Below are 13,248 nucleotides of genomic sequence, written 5' to 3'. Positions count from 1 at the left end.
TGTAGAAAGCTCTCAACAAATGGAAGTTATGAGGATCTAAATATAATTAAATGGTAGAGCTTATTTTCAAGTTTTGCTTATTTTTATATGTAAAGCTTGGATTTAGGCTAACAAAAATCAGGAAATTTGTTTAGGCCAATAAAGAACAGGGAACTGCGTTCTTACTGCTCTTTCTTTCCTTATTATTGGAAGTGATCCAGAGGCCTAAGAGTATTTCCATGCCAAGTTCAAGAGGGCAGAGGGCAGAGAGGAGTGAGAGGCGGGGCAAGAAGTGGGGAAGGAATTGACTATGTACCTGCAAATACCTAGCAGGTCCCATGGAGATGAAAGTAGCTGATGGCAGCTGCTGTATAGAGAAGAGAAAAAATTGTTGGAAAAAGGACAGGGAAAATATGTTCTTGATTTCTTATAAAAAATGTATGAGAGATAGAAAATATACTGTAAATACAATACTTTAACTCATATTCTATGACTTATTTTTTAAAGAACAAATATCTGGAACTAAGTAAAAAAAGAATTCATTTTCATAACTATCACAAAATTTTGCTATAATTGCATACTTTCTGAGTGACCTTTAAGATATGATAATGTTTGAAGTTGGCTTTCCTACTGGATGAGTTGCAATTGTAAGGCAATAGTTATAATAGCTCAGGTCACAGGTGGAATAATTGAATGTCATTAACAATGACATTTGATTATGTTTCTTCATTTTTTCAGATTATATGTCAAGTTCTGTGTGAAATGAGAGACCATGGGGATTCATTATTGCTGGAGTTGATGGTATTGCAGTTTTATAACCATCTAATAAATTAGCATTTAATACTGAGAGATTTCATCTTAAACTCAGAGGATTGCTTTGTTTTAAAGAAGATTTTTGCAAGGAGAAGCAATGGAAACCATTCAGAAAATGTGGGAGATAAAAATCCTATTCAAGAAAACGGATCTTGGATCTTTGCATTCACTTGATTTGTCAGAATATTATTCTGTGCTAAAAAATAGAAGGGATTAAATGTTAAAAATCACTGAGGCACAATTCTCTTGAGTTCACCAATTTTGTACTCCTATTTCCAGTTTCTTTTCACATACGTCATTCTCCATCCTGATTAAGCTTGTTCTTTTTGAACTCATTTCTGATACCAAAAGGAGTCATAAATATAACGTTCTATAAGATTAAGAATTCTCTTAGGAGTACAGATTTGCATGAACGTCAAAGAAAAAAATATCACATTTTACTCCCATATGGTTTAATGATTATTTTATTAGGTCAGGCATGGCTTAGGTTAGAACCTTTGTGGTGTTTTTTTTTTTTTTAATTCCATTTAGTTAAATGTTGACACAATATTTTTGGAATTCTATATTTTGACTTTTCCGTTAACCTAGGTCTATTTTGGAGTGGGGAAGAGGATAGGTCATCATTTCTATTTAAAATGGGAATTGGCTAGGCGCGGTGGCTCACGCCTGTAATCCCAGCACTTTGGGAGGCCAAAGCGGGAGGATCACGAGGTCAGGAGATCGAGACCATCCTGGCTAACACGGTGAAAACCCGTCTCTACTAAAAATACGAAAAAAATTAGCCAGGCGTGGTGGCGGGCGCCTGTAGTCCCAGCTACTCAGGAGGCTGAGGCGGGAGAATGGCGTGAACCCGGGAAGCAGAGCTTGCAGTGAGCCGAGATTGCGCCACTGCACTCCAGTCTGGGCGACAGAGCGAGACTCCATCTTAAAAATAAAATAAAATAAAAAATAAAAGTGGCAATAATTAAAAAGTCAGGAAACAGGTGCTGGAGAGGATGTGGAGAAATAGGAACACTTTTACACTGTTGGTGGGACTGTAAACTAGTTCAACCATTGTGGAAGACAGTGTGGCGATTCCTCAAGGGTCTAGAACTAGAAATACCATTTGACCCAGCCATCCCATTACTGGGTATATACCCAAAGGATTATAAATCATGCTGCTATACAGACACATGCACACGTATGTTTATTGCGGCACTATTCACAATAGCAAAGACCTGGAACCAACCCAAATGTCCATCAATGATAGACTGGATTAGGAAAATGTGGCACATATACACCATGGAATACTGTGCAGCCATAAAAAAGGATGAGTTAATGTCCTTTGTAGGGACATGGATGAAGCTGGAAACCATCATTCTCAGCAAACTATTGCAAGGACAAAAAACCAAACACTGTATGTTCTCACTCATAGGTGGGAATTGAACAATGAGAACACTTGGACACATGGTGGGGAACATCACACACCGGGGACTGTTGTGGGGTAGGGGGGAGCGGGGAGGGATAGCATTAGGAGATATACCTAATGTAAATGACGAGCTACTGGGTACAGCACACCAACATGGCACGCGTATACGTATCTAACAAACCTGCACGTTGTGCACATGTAACCTAGAACTTAAAGTATAATAATAATAAAAAAAATAAAATAAGAAAATGGGAAGCAATTGCAAATGGCTAGAGTATGTGTGTGTATCTGTCGCTCTCTCTGTGTGTGCGTGCATGTGTTTGTGTGTGTGCATGTTTTCGTGTGTGTGTGTTGGCATTGAGTATACCAACAAGTGGCTATAATGAGGGTTTGTAGTTCATCCTTGATGAAATGTATATAATTTCTAATTTTATAGAGGTAATTATAGAATATTTGGCATTATTGTTAAATCTATTTCTTTAATATAGAACAATATGTGTTTCTCAATTCTTTACTAGTAATTAGTTTCCTTTAGGAAAAAATAAAGGACAGAAATTAGTGTCATCAAAAGTGCAGATGAATATATAATGTGACATTTTACATTTTATTTATCGACATTTAGTCCTCTTAAAAGTGTCTAGGCCTGATTAATTTGCTATTAAATGAAAAATGGGCTGTTTTCAAAATAGCTACAACATTGTATTGCACTGATATGACTTCATGCTTGTCTTATCAACAGCTAGAGATATTAGGAGGATTCATAATGCACATGGAAATGTCAACTATGGTATTCTGATGTTTCAATGAATGTTTGCTACTTGAATCATTGTTCAGTGGTTACTTTTAGTTCAGGATTACATCTTTAACAAATTTGATAAAAGCTCCTTATTGTTGGGGGCTATGCGGTTTGATATATTTGGAATACTTGTCTGGTCATCCACATTTTTTATTTTTATGGCAAGTAGATTCAGTGCCATTATTAGTTTGCCACTATATTCAAATCAGTTAATTATGTTGCTTTCAAAAGAATTTTAAAAGATAATATAAAGTTAGTTATGTTTATAGCTATATGAAGCCATGCTTTCAAGCATGTTGCTGTTTGATCCTGAGTGACTAACACCAAATAAAAGTGAAGGTGATTCTGAAGTAAAAGCATAATAGGTGTTATGAGTGGCCTAGGTGGCTACTTGGTAGATGCCTCTAAAACATTCACATTTGTGTCAGTGGGCATTTTTGAAGCAACTGAAAGCTGGGATGACATGATAAGAATATGTACTACAGCTGTGCACTTTGGTGGTGGGAACATTGTTGTCTTCACTTCTTAGATATCTCTATAGCCCAACAGATATTAAAATGTAGATGCTATTATATATGTTTACAATGTTTTGAATTTTTTTTCATTTGAAATCCTATTTTTTTTTTAACAATTCAGGGAGAAGGGGAGAAAAACATTGACAAACTAAAGGAGTGACACTTGATCCAAATATTGGTTATATATATGGTGTTTTAGGTATATATAATATATACTTTTCTGTAAATGAACATTTATTGCACAAATCTTTCTGTATGAAGGTAAAGTAATAGATCTATTTGAAACAAAAATATGTTTAACATTTTGCCACAATTTCTTTCTATTTATCTAATTTGTGGCTGCATCATTTGAATGTAAGTTGTAGATATCATGAATCTCCACCTGTAAATACTTCAACATCTGACTTATATACCATAATATCATTGTCACACCTTAGATGATCAATAATAACTCAACAATATTATCTAATATACATTTATATTCACATTTTTGTAATTATCCCCAGAATGTTTTTGAGAGCTGAAACAAATGTTTTCATATATTTTGTCAAGTGAATCAAGTTCTCATATCAATATGCCATAATTATATTTTCTTGAAATAGTCATTGGCCATTGAATAGGTTTGGGTTTCCATGGTCCCAAGCTGCCAACTGAACCCACTAGAGTAATTTGCTGGAATGAGAAATGCTAACTGCCAAAACCAAAGAATGTTAATCAGCAACCAGCCTGACTGTGATTTCCAACGTGCTAATCACTTGGAAAAATTGCCTCTCATTGGCTCAGTCTATAGATAATTACTAATTGAAAAACAGCTAGAATGAGAAGGTATATTAGCATGTTAATAGGTCTTTGTGCCCAGAGGCTTTGGATTATAAATTATAAAGACTGCATTAGCCAGATGGGCAGGATTAATTAGCATGCTAGTATTACCTGGCATCCTATGGTGGTTGAGAATAAACAGTGACCATAACCATTTCAGCATAGTTTGCTATTAAATTGCTTGTTTTTGGTAGCTCGGAATAGAGTTTTATTCTGTAGTTAGAACACTAACCAAGAATCAGTAATTCTGGATGCTAATAACTAGCAAAGCATTTAGTCCTTTTGTACTTTGGCTAAAATCAATCTTCCATGTACTCAATTTCCATCTCTACTAAATGAAAGCTTTATGACAGAGAAAAAAGAACTAGCACTGGGATTCCAGAAGCTTATATTCTAATCTTGATATTGGACAACTCATTTAATCTCTTCATGCCTCAGTTTCCTCATCTGTAACATAAAAAGGCTTAACTGGAAATTCTCTAACATCCTTTCCAGCTTTGAGATTTTATGGAACAATGTAGACTCATGCCCAGTAACAGATCTGGAGAGGAGAAACAGGCTAAAAGCCAATATGTTTCACAAGAGCATCTGAAACCAATATTTCAAATGAAGGTAATACCTATAAAGAAACATACCAGGGATGACTATATTTCCCAAATCATGCAGACTGCCTTATTGACTTCCTATTTGGATATCTTCCAAGGTAAGTAGGTGATTGTTTTGTTTGTTCTTTTCTAGAACTGACTCGTACACAGGTACTGTAAGAATCCTGGGAAGTGGAAAGAGATTCCAATCTCACCTCATCAGGGAGCATCGAATGCTCTCTTAAGCTCAATAGGAAGAAGTGAGGCTACTTTCAGGTTTCTCTATCCCAATGGCTTCAATTGTACTAAGGTAAAAACTATTTGACAGAGTATAATTTTTCTGCAGTTGTGACATGAACAGTCCAGTTTGTGTCAAAAGAATACTTCCCTCAATGAGAATGTGGTTTTGATTAGAGATATTTCTAGTATTAAACATAACATAATAGCTAACATTTAATGAGCTCTTACTATTTGACATGGAACTGTTTTCCAAGGATTATTATTATTATAATGAATCCTCACAAATATTATGACATTGGATTTTCAATAGCCTCATCCAATAGACACTCAACTAAGGTAAGGGACAGAGCTGGGATTTAAACCTGGGGCATGCTCTGTTTTTTCTGGTGCTGTGTCTCAAGTTACAGAGGCTTGAGGTCTTTTCTAAGTAATACCTATAGCTCCTTTTCTCCCAGAAGAGACCTATTATTTAGGGAATCCTTAAAGCTTTTGTCTTGCCTGTTTGCGACTACTTCTATTGCTTGCAGCATATTCCTCAGCAACTTCATGGTTTTCTGGGCAGAGTGTTGGAAATTATGTGGTAGAATGGATTTAAGAGTTGAAGGGTTGTTTACTGATATGATTTGGCTCTGTGTCCGCATCCAAATCTCATCTTGAATTGTAATCCCCAGGTGTTGAGGGAGGGACCAGCTGGGAGGTGATTGGATCATGGGGGTGGTTTCCCCCACAGTGTTCTCGTGATAGTGAGTGAGTTCTCAAGAGATCTCATGGTTTTATAAGGGGGTGGGGGCAGCTCTTCCCGTTTCACTTCCTCACTCCCTCTTGCCATCTTGTGAAGAAGGTGTCTGCTTCCCCTTCGCCTTCCACTATGATTGTAAGTTTCCTGTAAGAGGCCTCCCCAGCCATGCAGAACTGTGAGTCAATTAAACCTCCTTCCTTTATAAATTACCCAGTCTCAGACGGTATTCTACAGCAGTGTGAAAATGGGCTAATACTGTTAGCAAGGTCTATTCTAGTTCTGAACATCTTCAACCCACCTGCAGCTCATAGCGTAGATTTGGGTTGTGATAAGCAGTACTTTAGTGCTGGCAGTTAGCCTCATTTCAGGGTGATGCCTCTCACCTGTCACTTTGATGGTTAACATTTAATAGGTGGAGTTGATAAAGCATGTTCCAGAATAAAGTGTGTTGACATGTTAACTTCTATAGAAGGTCACAATGAGAAAAGAGACATCTCTGCTTATGACCTTTGTTTGGTCAGAAGCTCAATGCCATCCTCCTGCCATGTATTGTTGGCTGCCCAGAGTACCTTTCCCTCCACCTGGTTGAACAATGACTCACTAGGCAGCATGACACTTAAGTAGCAAAACTCCATTAAGCTTTCAGTTTTATTTTAAATACTTTTTTCTTCTCAATCAAAATTTATCTAATTATCTAAAAGACTGAAGGAAACTTAAGAATTATATTTAAAGAACTATTTTGATATTATATTACTGGTATGTCTATAAAATACACAATACTGCACTGTTCATTTTCAAAGTGCCCTGGGATCTGTCCCCAAAATGGCTCTGCTTCCATTGCTGTATAACACTGATAACCTGATTAATTATTAGTGGTAATAATAATACTAATAATTAACATTTATCAAATATCTCCTGTGTGTCAGGCACTGAGCCAACTGTTTCATGGGTATTATGTCCATTATGTCACTCAACCTTCTAACAACCTGATTAAATACTAATATTATCGTCATTTTTAAAAATAAAATTTCTTTTTAAAAGAAAAATAAACTATCAAAGCACTATACACATATGCTGAACAGTAAAGAACTTACAGTGAAAAGCACCCTTTCATGCTGCTTCTCTCTACCCTAAGTTCCACCCCCTCTACCCAGAAGAAACCCTTTTAATTATTTCTAATTCTTTGGGTATTTATCTTCAAAACTCTAGATATATGCTAATACTTCTGCTTTGTGAATTTACTTGACTCTCTCTCTTATTATTCCATTTATATGAAATGTCCAGAATATGCAAATTCATAGAGACAGAAAGCAGATTCCTGGTTGCCAGGGGGCTGGGATGTGGGAGAATGAAGAGTGACTGCCTGTCTACTTAATGGGTATGAGGTTCCTTTTAGGGGAGATGAAAATGCTCTAAAATTAGATAATGGCAATGGTTATACAACATCGTGAATGCACTAAAAGCTACTGAACTGTAGTATTTAAAATGGCTAAAATAGTGAATTTTATGTGATATCAATTTTTCTTCAATAAAACATGAGACGTCTCTCTGGTTAGAAAGTCACCTATATTACTGTTTTACATATCAATGTTTCATATTTATATTTTTATTTTTAATTCTTTTTATCCCTTTTTAATTTATTTTTAATCTGATTTTTATCCGCAAAGCAACAAATAAATGTCACTATTATTTTTAAATTTAATGTATGTATTTATAACAAAAACATAATTGTACATATTTTGGGGTACAATGTGATGTTTCAATGCATGTATACGTAGTATAATAATCAAATCAGAATGATTATTATACCCATCACTATAAACATTTATCATTTCTTTGTGATGACAACATTCAAAATCTTCTCACTACCTTGAAATATACACTGCATTATTTGCTATAGTCACCCTACTGTGTAATAGAACACCAAAACTTATTTCTCCTGTCTAACTAACTTTGTACCAATTGACCAACCTCTCCTGGTAGTCCTTCCTGCTTTTCCTCCTCAACCACTGGTAACCATTATTCTCTCTCTCTCTATGAAATCAACTTTTTTAGATTCCACATGTGAGATCACATGGTGTTTGTCTTTCTGTGTCTGGCTTATTTCACTAACACAATTACCTCCAGGTTCATTCATGATGCCACGGATGACAGGATTTCATTCTATTTTATGGTTGAATATTATTTCTTTTTAGAGTTCAGGAAATCGAGGTAAAAGAGGCCAACTTTCCAAGATCACATAAATAGTAAACCTTGGATTTGATCCTATGTAGTCTAACTCCACAGACCACACGCGTAACCATTATTCAACACTTCCCTCCAAGATGACAATTTTGGAGGCTGGAATTATGTATGTGAAAAGGCAATTAGACCTTTGAATAATCTTTCAGTTGTCTATAGACAGAAAATTCCTCTCCCACATGTGAACTTTTGCTTTAAAAATGCTATTGCATTATAACACCATGATCACCCAAATTATCATTAGACATTATATGCCTTACTACGCATGCAAATAGGAGTCTACTAACGATTGAAGAAATGCTATTAGGGATTTACAAAAGTAGAACCAATCCAGTTTGGTGCATGAAGGGTTACAACAGCTTCTTTCTAATGTATCTTTAAAAATGTGATTTTGGAATTAAGCAGCTACCAGTTACTGTTACATTTATGCATGACCCTTGACTACTAATAGTATGAGCCAACTGTATTCTATTAGTGATCTTAGCAGCAAAGCAAGGATGTATAATTGATTATTGGTGTTGATTTATATGTCTAATAAGCAGCTGGAAGTAAAGCATCTCTGTTCAGTTTCCAAAAATGATAGAAATGGCCTGTTTTTATCATTGCTAAGAAACAGTGGGAGAGAAGAGATTCACCCTTCCCTCCCAGAGCCAGTGAATCAGTGCTAGGAAATGATGTCAAATATCATCAAAGGCCTGAAGTATTTAAGCAAGGAGGAGAAAATGGTGTCTCAGAGGGAGAATGTTTTTCTCAAAAGGTCCCAGTACCTTTGTTTTGATACTGAGACTGTTTTGTTCTCTGTTTCAATATTTTTGTTTAACATTCAGTAATTCAAGCAAACATTTATTGAGCCTTAATTAGACTCCTACAGTGAAACCACTGAGCTAGGCTTGGTGGGAACAACAAAGGGTAATAAAGACATAGCTACTCTTGAGAAATTTATGTCGGATTGGCAGGCGAGATGTACATACAACATGGAACTCCCAGGATTCTTTGATTCATGATAGAATTTAACCAAGGTCTGCACTCTAATGCAGATGATAAGTGCTAAGAGACTCTATAAACAGTTTTTCTTTTGCCATAATCATATAACATAGTTTCTCTCTTGTTTTTCCCCACGTTACACAAAATACCTCCCCGCAGCACATCCTTTTCCAAACACAAATACTCCTTTTGAAATGAGTTTTTGGAATTTCTTCTTAATAGTATGGACATGGGTGGTGTTTGGGTCCACTTTTACTAGCTTTTGGAACTTCACTGAGTTATTTAACTTCATTAAATCTCAGCTTTCTTATTTGTAAAATGAAGAAAATAATATTAGTTACCTCAGTTTTTATATTGATTAGAAGATATAGTGTAAAGCACTTAGCACATTGCCTAATATATGATACTTAGTGATAGCTTTTATTATTACTACATTAAATAAATTGCTAAAAATTAAAAAATAGATTACTTCTAACTCCCAAACTCAGCATCTGATATCATTTTTGTGTATTCCAGTCCTTGATCATATATGGAAATTACTAATTTCTCCATTAACTCAAAACTTTGATCTTGCCAATGGCAAGGTTTTATCTAATGTACTTCCTCAGCCCTGTGTGCACAGTGGGAATTTAATAATTATTTGTTGACAAAATAAGTCTTCTTGTGACTCTGTCTTCAGTTACTCATAGCTCTCTCCTGACTTTCTCAGATAAACTTCCTGAGGGGTTGCTTGCATCTTTGAACTCCCAGACAGTTCATAAACTACTGAGATTGGCCTTTGGCACCCATCACTCTCCAAAGCAGCACTTATTGAAGTCATTGTCCCTTCCTTGCCCCTAATTCTGAAGGACAATTCCATTCCAATCCTTACTTTCTTATTGACCTTGGAGGCACTTGGAGTGCTGTCAACTCCTCCCCCTCCTTCTGGAAATACATTCTTTGGGTTTTCCTGTCATGTCCCTATCCTCTAGTTTTACCTTCTCCACTTTTACAGCCAAAGTGACTGTTATGAGTTAAATTCGTTCCTCCAAAATTTGTATGTTGAAGTTCTAAGTCCCAGTAACTCAGAATGTGACTGATTACAGATAAGGTGTTTTTTTTTTAATAAGATAATTTTGAGGTAATTTGGCTAGAACAAAGTCATTAGGGTGAACCCTAATCCCCTGTGACTGGTGTCTAATAAGAAGAGGAGATTAGGACACAGACACAGGGAGAAGATGACTATCCCCAGTGAAGGAGAGAGGTGCTGCTTTTCTTGGTACTCATGGCTCCTGTCTGAAACACTCTTGCCCTCCCTCCTCCCCTTGGCTCCCCCACATCTCCTCTTGGCTAACTCTGTGGATCCTTCAGGTCTCAGTTTGGAGGTGCTTGGAGGACTCTCCTGAGCTCTGCTGTGTTCTCCTAATTCCCTGTATTTACTTCTATCTGGCGCTTACTGCACGGCTATAATTGCCTGGCTAATTATTTGTATTTCCTTCCTGGGCCATAAACTCCTTGAAGGCAGGGAAAACATTCCCTTCACTTACATCCCTAGAGACGGACAAGGTACCTGAGGTACAGTAGGGTCTCAAGATTTGTTGGATGAATCAATGAGATTTTATTGCTTAGCAGAAGAAAAAATTATTTTCCTAATGGTGGTTGTGGTTTAATAACACAAAGACTTGGTTAAGAATACAAATATTAAAGTTACTTTAATTCTGTAGATCTGCCTGATTTTGAAAATTGTCCATTACAGAAGAAATTTATTCTTGGTGCATAAATGTGCCACTTCATCTACTTCTCTTGAAGATACAATTCTTAGCCTCTGACCCTTTTGTTCTGTGAAGTACCCACTGCTGCAAGAAAAATTCAAAACAGATAGCATATACATGTGGAAGATAATTTTATTATCTTTAATTATATTTTATACCTCTGTTTTTCACCTGTGTAAAACCCAATTAGAAAAGAATCAGATATAAATGTGTTATTTTGGAAGCAATCAACTCACCTTCTGAAGCTACATAAATAAGAAAGCACTAGAGAAATGGGTCCAAAAAGAGTTTGGTTTTCATATGGTAAACTTGTTATTCTTAGTATCTTGAGGAACCGGCAAACAACACTGCTGACTTAGAACATGTTTTTTTTTTTTTTTTTTGCTGGTGAAAAGAGAGTGGGTGACTTTGTGCTTAAGACAACTCTAGAAGTGTCCTTTTGTGGATGCCAGTTCTGCAAAACTATTTGGGACTCTGGATATGTAACTCTTTCGAAACCTGGGGATTAGAAGTTTGGCACTGCATACCTTTCAGAGGAGAAGAAGGCTCTGCTTTCGGTATAACTGCATGGCTCTAAAGAATGGCAATGAGCAAAGAATGAGAAATAATTTAATCCACTATTGATTAACATGTTTGTTGTTAAAAGCTAATTTTCTGTAACAGCAGAGATGCAGCCCAGGGTTTCTGGAGACTTTTAAAAATACCTCCAGGCACAGTCAATGTTTAAATTTTCTAAAGCATCCCACACACTGAAGATATTTGTAAGCATCCAACTAAAGACAATCAAAATTAGAACTTAGCAAAAATGTACAGATCACTGGTATATATTAAATTTTAATTAGAAAAATAGACACTCCTACAAGTAAATTTCATTGTATTAGAGGTTATCTCACATTTTTTGAAGTAATAATACAATCAGGGAAAACAAATCTTTTCAGTTTGAAATTAACAACAAAAACCAAAGAACCAACCTCTAAAAGCTCTTTAAAAAACTCTAATTAAAAAAAAATTCATCTTGTTGACCATGCTCGACTGATGGTACCTATAAAAACTGACGCACTCTTTGGTGTATGCATGTTCTCAGAGCAGAATTATATCAGGGCTCGATGCTAAAGCACGCTGTAGTTACTACTGTCAAATGCTGAATCTCATTTTAGCTATTATAAAAGGCCCCTAGTATTAAAACACTGGGTTTATAGATGATAGATGAAAAATGTATTTTTCAAACCATGGCCTTTGTGGTAGAACATGACTTGCTTACTATGGAAATATCTCCAGCTGCCTAGAAATGTTGCCTAGCAACCCCTGGAAACAGAGAAACCTAATATCTCTGAGTTGCTTGTGGGTAAAGGGATTCTTAAAAATATCAGTTAGAAAAAAAGGACTGCAAAGTTTGTTATTGGGCATGACAACAACTGCTACTTCCGAGTTTGACAGCGTCTCTGTGCCCTCTTTCTCATGGAATTTCAGATGTTTCTTATGTGTTTCCCATGAATTCTCTAGTTTCTAAGTCTCAACAGTGCAGCAAAGAGGGTGACTTGTGGAGGTCATGTCTGTGCTGTCAGGACTCAGCCCCGTTCCCCCAGCCCTCCACTGGAAGCTGTTCTTTGCCTTGGTGAGCAGCAGTCAGCCAGCCACGTCGGCTTTGATAGCTGTCAGCTTCCTTCAGACCCAGCAATTTCCGGGTGACTGGGAATGATTTGCAGTTGCTGCTGTCCTGACTGTTCTGTTCATTGGCCAAGGCTGGGGGGCAGCTTGCTCTGGAAGAGCACCCTGAAGACACCCGCCTTCTGATCAGATGCCCTGGCTCTGCCCATAGGCTCCCCTGAAGGGATGGCACAAAGCTTGGAAAGCTTCTTACGTCTACACCAGGCAGACCTGCGTTCTGTGTTGTAAGCAAAGTAAGATGGCAGACTAGGTTCAGGCCCGACTCTCTTCAAAGTCCCTGCTATTCTTTTTCTCACAGGATTAAAAAATTATTTAGTTGGGCAAATGCATTCTGTGTCTTAGTCAGTTTGGGCTGCTGTACAAAATACCATAAATTGGGTGGCTCATAAACCATAGAAATTTCTCACAGTTTTGGAGGCTGGGAATTTCAAGATCAAGGTGCTGGCAGATTCGGTGTTTGTCTTCTGGTCCACAGAGGGTCACTTTCCTCTAAAACCTCCTTATGGTGGCAGGGGTGAATGAGTTCCTTTGGCCTTGTTTATATAGGCACTAATCCTCCTCCTGAGGGCAGAGCCTCCCAAAGGCCTCAGCTTCTAATACCTCCTGATACCATCACCCTGTGGGTTAGGATTTCAACATGAATTTTTGGGGAAAACAAACATTCAGAATATAGCAATGGGTTCTTGATTCATGTGACAGAAAGTGAATCAT

This window comes from Pan troglodytes, chromosome 15, assembly GCF_028858775.2.
Source record: "Pan troglodytes isolate AG18354 chromosome 15, NHGRI_mPanTro3-v2.0_pri, whole genome shotgun sequence".
NCBI classification, from domain to species: Eukaryota; Metazoa; Chordata; class Mammalia; order Primates; family Hominidae; genus Pan; species Pan troglodytes.
This window is presented reverse-complemented; position numbering follows the sequence as displayed.